This window comes from Silene latifolia, chromosome 9 (assembly GCF_048544455.1).
Source record: "Silene latifolia isolate original U9 population chromosome 9, ASM4854445v1, whole genome shotgun sequence".
NCBI classification, from domain to species: Eukaryota; Viridiplantae; Streptophyta; class Magnoliopsida; order Caryophyllales; family Caryophyllaceae; genus Silene; species Silene latifolia.
In genome coordinates, this window is record NC_133534.1 from 24,080,730 (window position 1) to 24,097,182 (window position 16,453).

Here is a 16,453-nt window from a genome sequence, read left to right on the forward strand (position 1 = left end):
TTATGATTAGCCTAGGGAATCGTTATGTGGAATTATGAATAGTCATGGGAGAACCGAGTTCTAGGCTTTTTCATCATTTGATTAATACTTAATCTCTCTTTGCTTGTTTCTACTTCTCTTGTTTAATTGCTTTTCATTTTGCTAGTTAGTTGTTAGATTATTTCCAATACCTTATTATTGTTTGACTTAGCTAAGCACAAGAATTAGAACGATTAGTAGTCTACTTAACTCCTCCTGGGATCGACCCTCAATAGTGTACAACGACAATCGTGCACTTGCGAGGTATAATTTGAAACCATCAAGTTTTTGGCGCTGTTGCCGGGGAGTTTGGCTAGATATTAATTGTTTTCGTTCTAGTTTAGACTAAGTCTTTTGTGTTACTAATCCTTATCTTGAGTGTGTAGGACTTTTTGCATGAGTAGGAGAAATCGAAGAGGCCAACCTACTTATCCGATTGACCACGAGATTGAAGCTACCGCAAGAAGACTAAATTCACTCCGTAGAAGGGGATTTATAGAAACTCCAACTTCCGAAGAATATTTAGTAGTGGAAGACACTCATGAAGAACTGAGTACTTTTGAGTCTTTTGAGCATCCATTTGGAATTCCCGAAGAAGCAACAATGGCCGCGGTTCCTATGCGGGATAATTTGGCTCCAAAGAAGGTGGTAAACCCAAGTATTGTCAAGCCACCTATTCAAGCCAACAACTTTGATGTGAAAGCTACCTTGTTATAACTAGTCCAAGGCAACCAATTCGGAGGGGGAGCCACCGAAAACCCCAATGAACATCTCAATGAATTCTTGGATAGTTGTGACATGTTTAAAGCGAATGGAGTGTCCAAGGATGCCATCCGCCTTAGGCTCTTTCCTTACTCCTTGAGGGGGAGTGCTAAGGAGTGGCTAAAGATTTGTGAGCCCGATTCTCTTCGGACTTGGAATGATGTCTCCAAAGCTTTCTTAAACAAATACTTCCCACCACAAAGAACTGCAAGAATCAAAAGTGAGCTACAAGGCTTCACTCAACAAGATGATGAGACCCTTTACGAGGCATGTGAAAGGTATAAGGGACTCCAAAAGTTGTGGCCTCATCACGGGATTGGAGATGATGAGTTGATCAACAACTTTTATGAGGGGTTGAGCAATGAAATGAAAATGAACCTAGATTCCGGCTCGGGAAAGGGGGCATTAGACAAAATTAATCACAAGACGGCCAAGGAGCTTGTTGAGGAAATGGCTTCCCGAACTTTTCATTGGAACAATGATAGGCACAAGAGGAAGGGAAAGTCAACCGTTGAGTCGGCCAACAATGTTGAGGTTAAAGGGTTAATAGAAGAGCTCAAGCAACAAGTTGCTTTGATGAGTTCAAGCAACACATCTAACAACTCTTCTTCTTCTATTAGGAACCAAGTTTATAGTTGTGAAATTTGTGGAGATCAAGGACATCCACCAAATGAGTGTCCTTTGATGGTAGGAGAGGGCAATTGCATGGAGCAAGTGAATGGAGTGTGGGGATCTAGTCCGGCAAAGCAAACATTCAACAACAACCAATACCACCCCGGAATGAGAGCCCACCCAAATTTTTCCTATGGCTCACAAAATGTCCAAAACCTCACTTTCAAAAAAAAACACAACAACCAAACTTTCAACCTCAAAAGCCAAATACATCATTCAACCAAGGACCACCGGGCTTCCAAGGAAGATCCTTCTAACCAAGACAACAATTCCAACCACTCAATCAACCAAACAGCCCACCATTTCAACAAAATTCCCAACCATTTCAACAAAATTCTCAACCCTTTCAACAATCCACTCAACCGAAGTCAAACATGGAGCTCATGATGGAGCAATTGATGAATTCTCAAAACCAACTCGTCAACACTCAAACACAATTAATCACTCATTCCACTCAAAAACAAGAGGAGACAACCTCCTCCATTAACCAACTTAGAACCCAAATGCAAGCCTCTCAAAGAATAACGGACAATCAAATCTCCCAATTGGCTTCTCAAGTGAGTCAACTACAAGCCTATAGTGGGAAATTTCCGGGTAAAACCGAGGAGAATCATAAACCATAAATGCCATTCATTTGAGGAGTAGGAGAGAGTAGGAGGACCGGGTAATCATCAAGAAAAGAAAGAGTAGCAAACCGGATGTTGTTGTTGAACCACCCAAGGTGATTGAAGAAAAAGAGGTTGAAGATGATCTTGTGGAAATTGTTGTGGAGATGTGACACCTCCATACTCCAAGTGCCTTATTAGGACTACTCAGGTATAGGAATGTCACCATCTCGGTTACCCGATGCAATGATAATCATAAGACAATAAAGAAACGTATTTTAAAAGTAAATATAGTTTAAGTGATTACATGTCTCAAACAAAAACTGTTAAATGAAATACAATCCAAAACCAAAATTGTCTACTAGCAAAACTTAACAGCTACAGCCACCGTCTGACACAACGGAAGACTCTTCTAATGCCAAATGATGACTCATCCCAGTTAGCCCAAATGCATCGTATCCAACCTGCTCAACAACTACTCACCATCCCCGAATGGATCACCACAGTTTTACAAAACAAACAACGGGGTCAGTACTAATTACACAATACAAATCACAATAAAACAAATGCCAAACAGCTCAACCGTCACATCCAACCCAGTCTCCATAATCAATCTCCACACAACTGACTATACACTAAAGTGTGTAGTCCTGCCAGAGTACCCATCACAACAGGTACTCCACACCGCCAGTGGGGGACCGCAGCCGTACCCGCCTAAGCCCCGCTCATCTCATCCGAGCGATAAACCCATGTTCATTAATGTGCACATCCCTTCTGTGGCGGGTTCCACAGAAGGTGAATCAAGGGCGTGAAGCCACTCCCGCAAGTGACTCCACTCAGCCAGGGACGCACCCCGAAGATCACAGACAGATACAACAGCAACAATCAACGATATTAATCAACAACTGTCACAATCACAAGAAGTATGATAAATCAACAATAACAATACAACCACCACACACATTGTAGATACCTCATTTCTGCACCTCTCGCAAATCACCCGGTGATGATTGGGCCGCATGTTTGGTACGCGGAACGATTTGTGACAATTCATAAGTTTATCGTCGAGTGATTGCTCAAATATTAATGTCTACCTCTTAGTTATCATCTACGTGCCGATACGGTCGTTTTGACAGTAAATAGAGTACATTTGGAGTCCGAGCCTAAAACCGTCTCCATTTTCTGATAATCGTTCAATCCCAGAGTCGGAATGTTGGAATGTTAGGATATTTCTATTCCATATTTTATAAATATTTCACAATCTTAATCTTTTGGCAAACAATTTCCCGTAATATTCATATAAAGTATTAAGGAAAACCAAATTATTCCGTCCTTCCATAACTCAAACACGAAAATCTTTCTTCCGCAGGAGGAAACCACTTGGGAACAGACGCAGCAGGTGCTGCGCCTCTTCCAAGAGACGCAGTGCTTGCTGCGCCTCTTCCCAGTCCTATTCTCGCGTAATTTTCGTATCTTTTTCATATCTTTCCGAGATTCACTTCCAAAGAGTCTCCGAAACCCTATTTCCTCCACGTGATTAGTATAAATAGGAGCCTTCGCTCCTCATATTTCTCACGCGAGTGTCCGCCCTTCTCTTCTCCCTTTGCATTCTAGACTTTTGTTCTTACTTTTTGGCGTCTACGTGCTTGATCTTTCAATCACGTAAGCTCGGATCCTTCTGAGTACCAGCCTCGTTTGCATGACCGACCAACTTGACAAACTACACATCAATAGACTTAATTAATCTAATTGTTTTCCTCTTACGAGGGCACTTTCTTTGCATTCGCGTTGAGCATCACTAATCGATATCTTAGTCCTTCTCGTTTCGTCAACATGTAAGTCTGAGGGTGTAAATCTCTCTTTTATTTATTGTATTTTACTTTTTGTATCATCAATTGTAAGGTTTATGTCGTAAATACCTCTTAAAACCGATTTCTAAACCGTGCTTTAAAACCTTTTTTTTACGGATTTTAAGACTAACTAGCAGTCGAGAAAGGACGCAAAGAATCGCTGCGCCTCTTGAAGGAGCGCGATACTGCCTGCGCCTCTTCATGAGGCTGCCGCAGTTCCCGCTTCCTTTCTTTTTCCTTCGTCCTCTGTAATTCGTCAAATTCTTATTTGTTTATTCGTTTGATTGTTAATTCTTCGTTATAATAGTCTAATATTTCACATGTATATTATTCATCATCATTAACACGTTTAATTCGTCATTAAATCCGACTTAAATCCCTTATAATCTCATATTTGCGGGTTTTCGTCATTAAACTCAATCCGGGTTGTAGAAGTTCGATTTGTTCATATTGAGTTTCTGGAATTCGTCTTTGATATATTTTAATCTGTCTATTGTCACATTCATCGCATGTTCATCATTAATTCATTATTAATTTGTCATATTTAACCTATTTTGTTCACACATGTCACTAATCAATCATTAATCATGTAATTAACCCGCCTTATCTCCGTCTCATCCATGTTTTATCGTTTTCATGACCCATTAATCGTATGTAATTAACCTACTAATCACTTCCATCCGAGTAAATAAATTAATCCATCGTCAAATCCACCAATGAGTATTAACAACACGCAATTCCGGCTTCACAGCCAGAATTCAGGTCAGGAACAGACGCAGCGTCTGCTGCGCCTATTCCAAAGGATGCAGCTCTGCTGCGCCTATTCCGGGTTGAATTCTGTCCCTGAACTCCGTGGTTGCCTTGACTTAGTTTAATTAGCCCGTATCCAAGATACCCAAGACCAAGTCCATGATCGCCTTGAGATCATCGAGGGCCGGATCTATGCCGTAGAGGGAAGGTTGCCTCCCCATGAAAGTGAAGTAATAGGTGACTCCGAGAATGAATCCAGGGATGAAAATCCTCTCATGAGGATGACTGTAGCTGAGAAAAGACTCCGATACTTAGAGGAGCAATTGATGTACCTTAAGGGGGATGACATTTAAAGAGAGAATAACCGCAAGTAGGAGGCCGTCGATGCCAAATTACCAACCAACTTCAATATGACGGATATCCCTAAATTCAAGGGTCATGAGAACCCTTTGAACCACATCCGTGCTTTCAAGGATTACATGTCTATCAAAGGCATCAAACCCGAGATGTTCTTAAGGATCTTTCCTTCATCTCTTGACACTATCCCAAAGCAATGGTTCTACTCTCTAGATCATAAGAGGGTCGCTACTTGGGAAGATGCTGCAATCGAGTTTTCTAAACAATATGCGGATAATGCCGAGATCCATGTTAACATGCGCACTCTAGAGGTTCTTACCCAAAATGACAAAGAAGGATTCACCGACTTCATAAGTAGGTGGAGGAAGACTAGTACCCAACTAGTTGAACGTCCGGATGAGGCTACCCTTGTGGAGAAGTTCGTGGATAATCTCAAACCCATGTATGCCAACCATTTGAGATACCAAAAGATCAAAAGTTTCAAGGATTTAACCGTACTAGGGACAAGGATCGAAGATGACATCCGTAAAGTACTCTTGTCCAAAACAGTAGGCCGAGGATATCAAGGCTCAACAAGCCGTTCATACGGCTCTACTAGCAAGACAGATGAAGTAAACCTTCTCGAGCCATCCAAGAAAACTACCCCACCAAGGAAATTCACAAATCTTGGGGACACTTACGCCAACGCTCTAAAAAGGCTAATGAAGCAAGGCAAACTTCAACCCATTGGACCTACTCCCGAACCCGAAAGGAAATTCAAGTTCTGGGACGAGAACTCATACTGTGAATACCATAGGGGCAAGGGACATGACACAGAAAAGTGCTACAAGTTGAAAAATGTGCTTCAAGACATGATTGAAGATGGTCGATTGCCAAACAACACTTAGAATCCTCTTGGAGTTCTAGTGATCACAAGTGATGAATCTACCTTAGATTGTTCACACCTCATTTCTCCAATCGAAAATGAAATCTATGCAATCGAAAATGAAGGTTTCTACTCTACCATCTCCCCTACTATTTCCGACTTCATAACATGGGCAAGGAGTGTGGATAAGCAAGTTTGGGAATTAGAAAATGTGGTGACAACTGCTCGTGATCCCAACGCGACACCTAAAGAGCATGTGCCACTAGTCTTCTCTCAAAATGCTACTATGCAAGAAATAGTCGCTGTGGTAGATAAATTAGTCGACCAAATAATACGACTAGAAAATGAAATCATGAGAATGAGAAGACTAGCTACAATCAATGGAGTTTGGGCCGACGATGATGAGGACGAGTATCTCATTGAAAACTCCCTAGTCAAAGAAATAGTCCAAAATGGCGAAGATCAAGATGTGGACCACCTAACTCGTTCGGGTCGCCCATATCAAAGCACTACTCAAAATGGTCCAACCAACGTTATCACACCAAATGATAACGAAGATGACTCCACTGATCATTTGCTCAAGCAATTACAGAAGACAAAGGTTGATCTTTCAGTCTGGCAATTAGTAGCAAGCTCGTTCCCACATCGCCAAGCATTACTGCAAGCCTTGGCCAAGCTAAATGTAGCACATAACTCGACACCCGACGATGTAGTCAACTTGGTCTTCCAAGAATCACCGAAGCTAAGTAATCCTATTACTTTCTCAGACGAAGATCTACCGCCTTTCGGCGCTAGTCACAACTTGGCTCTCTACATCACTGTCATTTGTCTAAAGAAAAATGTGCCAATGACCTTGGTAGATGATGGCTCTGCGGTCAACGTCATACCCCTCAAAACGGCATACAAACTAGGCATGAAAGAGTCGGATTGGACCCCTACCAATCAAGGTGTTCGCGCATATGATGGTACACGACGAAAGGTTGCAGGACTCATTAATCTAACCATAGCCACAGGACAAATTGAGCGAAAGGTTAACTTCAAAATAGTGGAAATCGAAGCTTCCTTCAACATACTTCTAGGAAGACCTTGGATTCACGCTTCCAAAGCAGTGACATCCACCCTTCATCAAAAGATCAAGATTCCACTAAATGGCAAAGTAGTGACGATCACTTCATCACCCATCAAAGCAATAATCGAAAAGAAGTCAAATAATCAAGTTCTCGCAGATCCAGTATATGAGCTTGGGGGCTTCCAAAGCATAAGCGTCATAGAAAGTGAACTGGCACCCTTGTACTACGACCCCTACTCGAACTTGGTGGTCAACCACATACTCAAAACCCAGGGATACTTCCCTGGAATGTCTTTGAACCCTATCCGAAGAAATACCTTCGCACCATATAAGGAAGGCAACTAAAAAAGAATACCACTTGGCCTAGGGTACAAACCCACTAAAGAGGAGGTTCTCAAGATGCTTGCTCAAGTTCGAATGTAAGTACACGGGGAGTCCAAATGCGACCCTATCTCCCCACCTTAAATGGGTACTTTGTTAAGGAGGGAAGCCTGGAACTCTTTCACGGATTTCCCGAGCCTTGGCATTATCTCGAGAGGAAGCTAGCCGGAATCGAGATCTTTCACGATTGCTACTTCATTCCTCCAGAAACGGTTCCTACCGTCAAAACCCGTCAAGCACCTTGCTTAGACGAACAAGCTGTTAGCTTGTTGTTCGGAGAAGATCGATTTGTTAGAGCCGCGCAGGATGAGATCATTACCATGATACTTCAAGACGACCACTTCAACCCTACCGCGTTAATCACAGAAACAAGCACAAATCAGCAGAAAGGATGGAGAAAATCGATCAAGTGGACCAACAATCAAGGAAGACTCTTCAAGCTCACCACTGGAGAAGGAGAGATGTTCAAAGGAGAACCAGAAGATGATGAGTTCGAGTCGGAGTCGGATTCAGAGTCGGAGTGTAATACTCCGTATTTATATGTCTTGGGGTACTCTATCGAGTAGCCCTTACTCTGTCGAGTAAGGGCAAGTTGCGAAATAAAATAGTTTCTGACCTGTTGGGTACTCGATCGAGTAGCTGGGGTACTCGATCGAGTAAGGGGGTACTCGATCGAGTACCTTGGGTACTCGATCGAGTGTCCGGTTTACGGGGAGTTTTTTCGCGGGTTTTGTTAATTATGCGATTAGGGTATTTAAACATAATAGTCGTTGTTTTAAAACACTTTTACCAAAACCTAAAACCTGTTTAAGAGAGAAAGCGATCGATTCATCTTCCTAATCGCATCCTTAGCAATTCCGGAGTTCGACGGTCGATTCGTGTCATAGTTCGTATCGTTGAGTTCCTTGCGTCGAGGGTAAGCTTTTAATACAATTTTTATAATGTTTTGCTAAGTTTGGTTAAACCCTAATTTAGGGTTTGGGGGTTTTATGAGTAGTTTGTGATGTGTAGTCTTTATGTGCTATATGATAGGAGGAGGATTCGTAGAAGAGGCGTTTTGATCTTTTGTAGATACCGTCGCTTGTTGTGCTTTCAGGTAGGATTTCCTACTCGTATTAGTCCCATAATGGGATATTGGTGATGTCTTGTATTTAGTTGTTTGATATAATGATTGTACTGTGTTTGTGGTTGTGATCGTTGTTGATGGTTCTCGAGATGCGTTCTCGGCTGAGTGGGGTCGCTTGCAGGAGTGGCCTCACGCCCTAGTTTCGCCCTCCGTGGAACCCGCCACGGGAGGGGATGTGCACATTAATGGACGGGGTTATCGCTCGATATGATGAGCGGGGCTTAGGTGGGAACGGTTGCGGTCCCCCATTTGTGGTGGGTCAGTGGACGATCAAGTATTGAGATGATGGGAGTTGGTGTGTGTGTGTGTGTGTGTGTGTGTGTGTGAGGTTCAATTTGTCTGTTTATCTTATTATTGTTATCTATATTGATTGTGTGATTAGTATCGACCCGGTGTTGTTTTGTAAACTGCGGTGATCCATTCGGGATGGTGAGCAGATATTGAGCGGTATTGAGATGAGTCTTTGGGATAGCTGGGATGCCATGACAGATGATAGGAGTCTTCCGCTGTAGCCTTAGTTTATCTACATTTCAGTTAGAACAGTCATTTGATAATAATGTATCATACTTTGGTTTGGTTTTGAGGATTGTATTTATTCATTAAACCATTTATAATAAACGTTGTTTCTGTTTTGTCTATTTGATTATCATACCTCGGGCGACCGAGATGGTGATGTCTTCATACCTGAGTGGTCCTGGTAAGGCACTCGGAGTATGGGGGTGTTACAAATGGTATTAGAGCGACGATCCTGAAACCTGTAACCAATGAACTTAATGAACATAGGGAGTCAATTAAAATGAACCCGGGGTAAAAGTTGTAGGAGCTAGTGCAAAGGCTTGGGAGACGTCCTAAAGTCGCGGGGGTCGCCCTACAACTTTGAACCGGTCACATGGGAAAGTGTTTGTCGAGTCATATGTGTGCTTGGTTAACATGTTAACAATGTGATGAAGTGTGTGGTTGTTGGATGTTGAAGGAGAAGTTGAGAATGTGAAAGAAAAGTAATATATGTTAGACTTGATGTTGGAATAACATGTTGGATGTTTACAATGTGGCTTTAATAGCATGATGAATTGATCTTGTTGATAGTAGAATAGATGCGTAGCATATTTATTATGATATCATGTGGTTTTATAAAGTTTAGCATGTTAGTATATGACGTAATATGCGGGTAGCTCTTACGTATTAGTGGTACTCGATCGAGTGAAACTGACTCGATCGGGTGGGTTTTTGACGATTTTGAGTCCAGAATCGAGTTTTGGGGCACTCGATCGAGTAACTAGGGGTACTCGATCGAGTAGGGGGTCACTCGATCGAGTAGCCTAGATACTCGATCGAGTGTGTAAGAGATCAGAAGGTCTGTTTGGTTCTGGAGTTTGGGTACTCGATCGAGTACGTGGGGCACTCGATCGAGTAGCCCGTTACTCGATCGAGTGTGATTGGGAACTCGATCGAGTGGGTTCTGGGCATCGTGTTTTCGAGTTTTGAAGTTTAGTACGTGTGTTTATGTTTACCCCTTTCTTATATAGCTTCAAGATGCCGCCCAAGAGAACTGCTTTGTATGCGAGAGCTGAGCTTATGACCACGGATGACATCGTTAAGATGTTAGAGCACCAGGATGCTCTTACTGAGACCCTGAAGAGAGTGAATGAGGACAAGGATAAGAGTAAGGAGAAGGAGGTGGATCATTCAAAAATCAGCCTTTACATTGCGAGGTTTAACCCGAAGGAATACAAGGGGGTTGGGGAACCCAATCTGCTTGATAGTTGGCTGAGAGAGATGGAGAACATCTTAGACTTGGTTCATTGCCCTGATGAGATGAGAGTGGAACAGGCTGCGTTCTATCTGAGGGAGGCAGCAGGCAAGTGGTGGGATTCAGTGAAGGTGAGTGCTAAGGAGATATACACCAACCAAGGCTTACCTGCTATACCTTGGGAGGAGTTTCGTAGGGCTGTGAGGAAGGAGTTTGTACCGGAGCATGTGAGGAGTAAGTTGAGGGAAGAGTTTGATAAGTTTAAGATAACCGCTGAGATGTCGGTAGCCGAGTACTACAGACAGTTCAATGAGAAGTCCAGGTATGCTGAGGATATGGGTTTGAGTGAGGAGAACCTGGCCTTGAGGTTTGAGAGAGGGTTGACTACCACGATTATGGATAAGTTACCCGTGGGGATCCTTACCGATGTTAAGGAAGCTTATGAGAGGGCTGGAAGGGCTGAGAGGTTGGTGGAGATGGCTCAGGAGAGGTTAGGTGGGGAGAAGAGGAAGTCTGAGAGCGAGGGTGGTGGCCAATCGAATCACAAGAAAGGCAACCACAATCAGTCTAAAGGATTTTCTTCTGGGTCTGGGTTTAGTGCTGGGGCGTCCTTTGGGCGTGGCCGTGGGAGTGTGAGTAATAGTTGGGGAGTGACCTGGTTTGGTTGTGGTGGCGTAGGCCACAAGAGACATGAGTGCACAAGTGCACCAGGATCTTTCCAGAGACCTGCACAGAGCTTCGCGAGCAACAGACCGGCTGGATCATGGCCAAACCGGGGAAGTCAGAGTTACCAGAGTGGAGGCAACCGCAACGGCGGTAATTTTTATCAGAAGACACCGACGAACAACAACAACAATCAAGGGTCGGGTGCTAAGCCGACCGCATCAGCCAGTACTGTCCAGGGAGGTGGGCAGAAGACCAGTGGCAAGTTGTTCATGATGGAGAAGAAGGCAGCTGAGGAGGATGCGCACGTTATCACCGGTACATTCCTCGTTAACGGTATTCCTACATTTGTTTTGTTTGATTCGGGGGCTTCTCAGTCGTTTGTGTCTTCGAGTCATGTAAAACAGTTGGGTTTGAGAGTATATGAGTCTGTTAGTGAGCAAGTTTTCATACCTTCGGGTGAGTCTGTACCGTGTGGGAGGTTGTTTAGAGATGTATCTTTGATAGTTGGGCAAGTCGATTTCCCTGTAGACTTGCTAGAGTTTCCTTTTAACGGCTTTGAGATGATAGTTGGGATGGATTGGTTAGGAAAGTATAAAGCTAAGATAGACTGTCATCAAAAGAAAGTGTCTTTAAGAGGTCCAAAGGGTGTTAGTGTGTCTTACCGTGGGTTTCTAGTCAAACCCAAAGTTAAGTTGATTAAATTTGTCACCTTGAAGTCGTATCGAGGAAGGGATGTCCTCCGATTTTGTGCCATGTGAGAGATGACCGGATAGAGAGCCGGCGATTGACGAGATACCGGTGGTGGGAGAGTTTGCAGATGTTTTTCCAGAGGAGATTCCGGGGTTGCCACCGAAGAGGGAGATAGATTTCACCGTAGAATTGAAGCCAGGGACGGGGCCAATCTCTAAGGCACCGTACCGTATGGGTCCTAAGGAGATGGAGGAACTTAGGAAGCAGTTGGATGATTTGATAGAGAAGGGATACATTAGGCCAAGTGTATCGCCTTGGGGAGCACCAGTTCTTTTCGTGAAGAAGAAAGATGGGAGTTTGAGGCTATGCATAGATTACAGGGAGCTGAACCGTGTGACGATAAAGAACAAGTATCCTTTGCCAAGGATAGACGATCTGTTTGATCAGCTGAACGGTGCAACAGTCTTTTCTAAGATTGATTTGAGGTCGGGGTACCATCAGGTGAAGATTAGAGAGGTGGACATACCGAAGACGGCTTTCACGTCAAGGTATGGCCACTATGAGTATGTGGTGATGCCGTTTGGGTTGTCTAATGCGCCGGCAGTGTTTATGGATTTGATGAATAGAATCTTCAGACAGTTCTTGGATCAGTTTGTAGTAGTGTTTATCGATGACATCTTAGTCTATTCTAAGACTAAGGAGGAGCATGAGGAGCATCTGAGGATCGTGTTGCAGACTTTGAGGGATCATGAGTTGTATGCTAAGCTGTCCAAGTGTGAGTTCTGGTTAGAGAAAGTTGCTTTTCTGGGGCATGTAATCTCTAAGGATGGGGTAGCTGTGGATCCGGCGAAGATTGAGGCAGTGACAAAGTGGGAAGCACCAAAGAATGTTGCTGAGGTTAGGAGTTTCTTGGGTTTAGCTGGATACTACAGACGGTTCGTGAAAGATTTCTCCAAGATAGCTAGACCGATGACAGCGTTGATGAGGAAAGAGAACATGTTTCGTTGGGATGAGAGTTGTGAGACGGCGTTCCAAACATTAAAGGAGCGTTTGACCACAGCTCTCCCGTCCTCGCATTTACTGAAGGGAGCGAGAATTTCGAGGTTTATACAGATGCCTCGAAGAATGGGTTGGGATGTGTGTTGATGCAGAATGGTAAAGTGATTGCCTATGCTTCTAGGCAGTTGAAGCCTTATGAGGAGAACTACCCTACTCATGATCTGTAGTTGGGTGCAGTGGTGTTTGCTCTCAAGATTTGGAGACATTACCTTTATGGAGCAATCTTTAAGGTATTTTCTGACCACAAGAGTCTTAAGTACATCTTCACGCAGAAGGAGTTGAACATGAGACAGAGGAGGTGGATGGAGTTGATTGGCGACTACGACATGGAAATCATCTACCATGAAGGGAAGGCCAACGTTGTAGCTGATGCTTTGAGTAGGAAGAGTGTACATTCCTTATGTACAGCTCTATCTTTGATGAGGCTGAGGGATGAGGTAGCGAGCTTTGGGATACATATGATGCAGAAAGGAGATACCGTGGGTGATATGATAGTACATCTGGAGTTTTATGATGACATTCGGGATAAGCAGGCTTTGGATCCTAAGATAGTTGAGTGGAGAGCTGGAGTAGAGAAAGGGACAGTGTCCCGGTTTTCTATTCATTCAGATGGTAGTTTGAGGTTTGATGGTAGGTGGTGTGTCCCTAATGATGAGGAGTTGAAAAAGATGATCATGAAAGAAGCGCATTGCACACCATATTCAGTTCATCCAGGTGGAGACAAGCTATACAAGGATTTGAAGAAAACGTTTTGGTGGCCTGGGATGAAGAAAGAGACAATTTGAGTTTGTGTCCGTTGTTTGACATGCCAAAGAGTTAAAGGGGAACAGAGAAGACCACAAGGTAAGATTCAGTCTTTAGAGGTGCCTGAGTGGAAGTGGGAATCCATTTCCATGGATTTCATTGTGGGTTTGCCTAAGAGTCAGCAAGGTAACAACATGATTTGGGTGATAGTGGATCGTCTGACCAAGTCAGCTCACTTTGTTCCAATGAAAGATACATGGACTAAGGCACAACTGGCTATGGCCTATCGAAAGAACGTGCTTGTGTGATGGATTTTGGTGGTAGCTGGGAGCAGAGGTTGGACTTGATAGAATTTTCTTACAACAACAGCTATCACACCAGTATAGGTATGGCACCGTTTGAGGCTTTGTATGGGAGGAGGTGTAGGAGTCCAATCTGTTGGGACGATAGTCGAGGCAAAGTGGTTTTAGGACCAGAGATGGTGCATGAGATGGTGGAACAGATTAAGATGATCGGGGAACGGATGAGAAGCGCCCCAGGATCGACAAAAGAGTTATGCAGATCTACATCGTCGGGACATAGAGTTTGAAGTTGGGGACAAGGTTCTTTTGAAAGTGTCTCCGATGCGTGGAGTTATGAGATTTGGGAAGAAAGGCAAGCTAAGTCAGAAGTTTATAGGGCCTTATGAGATCTTAGAGCGAGTTGGGGAAGTTGCTTATCGTTTGGCTTTACCGGCTGCGTTGGAGAGAGTGCATAATGTGTTTCATGTATCGCAGCTGCGGAAGTATGTGAGTGACCCGTCACATGTGTTGGAGGCAGAGAGCTTAGAGCTAGATGAGTCCTTATCATATCTTGAGGTGCCTAAGCAGATCCTAGACCGAAAGGTTAGAAAGACCAGGAGTGGTGAGACAGTTTTGCTTAAGATCCTTTGGTCTAACCACGAGACTGAGGAAGCTACATGGGAGGCAGAGGATATCATGAAAGAGCGTTACCCTTTCCTTTTTGATCAGGTATGTATGGTTACGGGGACGTAACCTTGTTTCTTTTAGGGGGGTAGGAGATGATCGCGAGAGTTTTTAAGAGTTTTATACACCTTTTATATGTTGTGTCGGGATGTTTGTCTTGGGTTTGTATCATGTTTTATGTTCGGTTGCTGAGTCGGGAATGTTAGGGGAGTACCTTTGTTTAGTAGTGGTTTGAACTTCGGGGACGAAGTTCCTTTTAAGGAGGGAAGACTGTAATACTCCGTATTTATATGTCTTGGGGTACTCTATCGAGTAGCCCTTACTCTGTCGAGTAAGGGCAAGTTGCGAAATAAAATAGTTTCGACTGTTGGGTACTCGATCGAGTAATTTGGGGTACTCGATCGAGTAAAGGGGTACTCGATCGAGTACCTTGGGTACTCGATCGAGTGTCCGGTTTACGGGGAGTTTTTCGCGGGTTTTGTTAATTATGCGATTAGGGTATTTAAACATAATCGTCGTTGTTTTAAAACACTTTTACCAAAACCTAAAACCTGTTTAAGAGAGAAAGCAGTCAGTTCATCTTCCTAATCGCATCCTTAGCAATTCCCGTAGTTCAGACGGTCAGTTCGTGTCATAGTTCGTATCGTTGAGTTCCTTGCGTCGAGGGTAAGCTTTTAATACAATTTCTATAATGTTTTGCTAAGTTTGGTTAAACCCTAATTTAGGGTTTGGGGGTTTTATGAGTAGTTTGTGATGTGTAGTCTTTATGTGCTATATGATAGGAGGAGGATTCGTAGAAGAGGCGTTTTGATACAGCTGTAGATACCGTCTGCTTGTTGTGCTTTCCAGGTAGGATTTCCTACTCAGTATTAGTCCCATAATGGGATATTGGTGATGTCTTTGTATTTAGTTGTTTGATATAATGATTGTCTTGTGTTTGTGGTTGTGATCGTTGTTGATGGTTCTCGAGATGCGTTCTCGGCTGAGTGGGGTCGCTTGCAGGAGTGGCCTCACGCCCTAGTTTCGCCCTCCGTGGAACCCGCCACGGGAGGGGATGTGCACATTAATGGACAGGGTTATCGCTCGGTATGATGAGCGGGGCTTAGGTGGGAACGGTTGCGGTCCCCCAGCGGCGTGGTGGGTCCGGTGGACGATCGTATTGAGATGATGGGAGTTGGTGTGTGTGTGTGTGTGTGTGACAGTTCAAATTGTCTGTTTATCTTATTATTGTTATCTATATTGATTGTGTGATTAGTGATCGACCCGGTGTTGTTTTGTAAACTGCGGTGATCCATTCGGGGATGGTGAGCAGATATTGAGCAGGTATTGAGATGAGTACTGGGATAGCTGGGATGCCACGACAGATGATAGGAGTCTTCCGCTGTAGCCTTAGTTTATCTACATTTCAGTTAGAACAGTCATTTGATAATAATGTATCGTACTTTGGTTTGGTTTTGAGGATTGTATTTATTCATTAAACCATTTATAATAAACGTTGTTTCTGTTTTGTCTATTTGATTATCATACCTCGGGCGACCGAGATGGTGATGTCTTCATACCTGAGTGGTCCTGGTAAGGCACTCGGAGTATGGGGGTGTTACACGGAGTCTAGAGAAGTCACTAGGAAATCTCCTCCTATCGTCATCCCCGTCCCCTTCGTTTCTCCTAGCTTAGCCTCGAGTAGTCACAGTAGTTCGGGAAATGCCCCAACCACTGTCCCTTTACCGCCACTGACCATGGATCAGTTGGCTTCTTTGTTTCAACTTTACTCAAACTTTAATATGAATAATCAGGTTCTGCTTACTCTTTGTGTTATCTTGAGTGCAATTCTGTTTACGATGATATTGAGGATGATCAAGACCCAGACTCAATCGAAATACCTCCCTACGTAGCCAAAGAAATACTACAGGAAGGGGAAGGGGGACCAGTAATAGAGGACACCGAACCCATCAATGTAGGAACCGAACTAGAACCCCAAGAACTTAGGATAGGGACTACCTTGAGCTCTACCGAAAGGGCCGACTTCATAAACCTTCTAAACGAGTTCAAAGATGTTTTCGCTTGGTGTGACACCCCGCGACAAAGCGGAAAATATAACTAATAAATTAATGCGGAAATTAGTGA

At 43.7% G+C, this 16,453-nt stretch overlaps 1 non-coding gene across 1 annotated transcript; it reads right to left on the minus strand.

Annotated features, from left to right (window-relative positions):
• Window positions 1–990: 990 nt before the first annotated feature.
• On the minus strand, window positions 991–1,097 carry LOC141603521 (small nucleolar RNA R71). Its single transcript, XR_012525392.1, has one exon. It is a non-coding gene; the product is annotated as a small nucleolar RNA R71 (small nucleolar RNA).
• Between the last annotated feature and the right edge of the window lie 15,356 nt (window positions 1,098–16,453).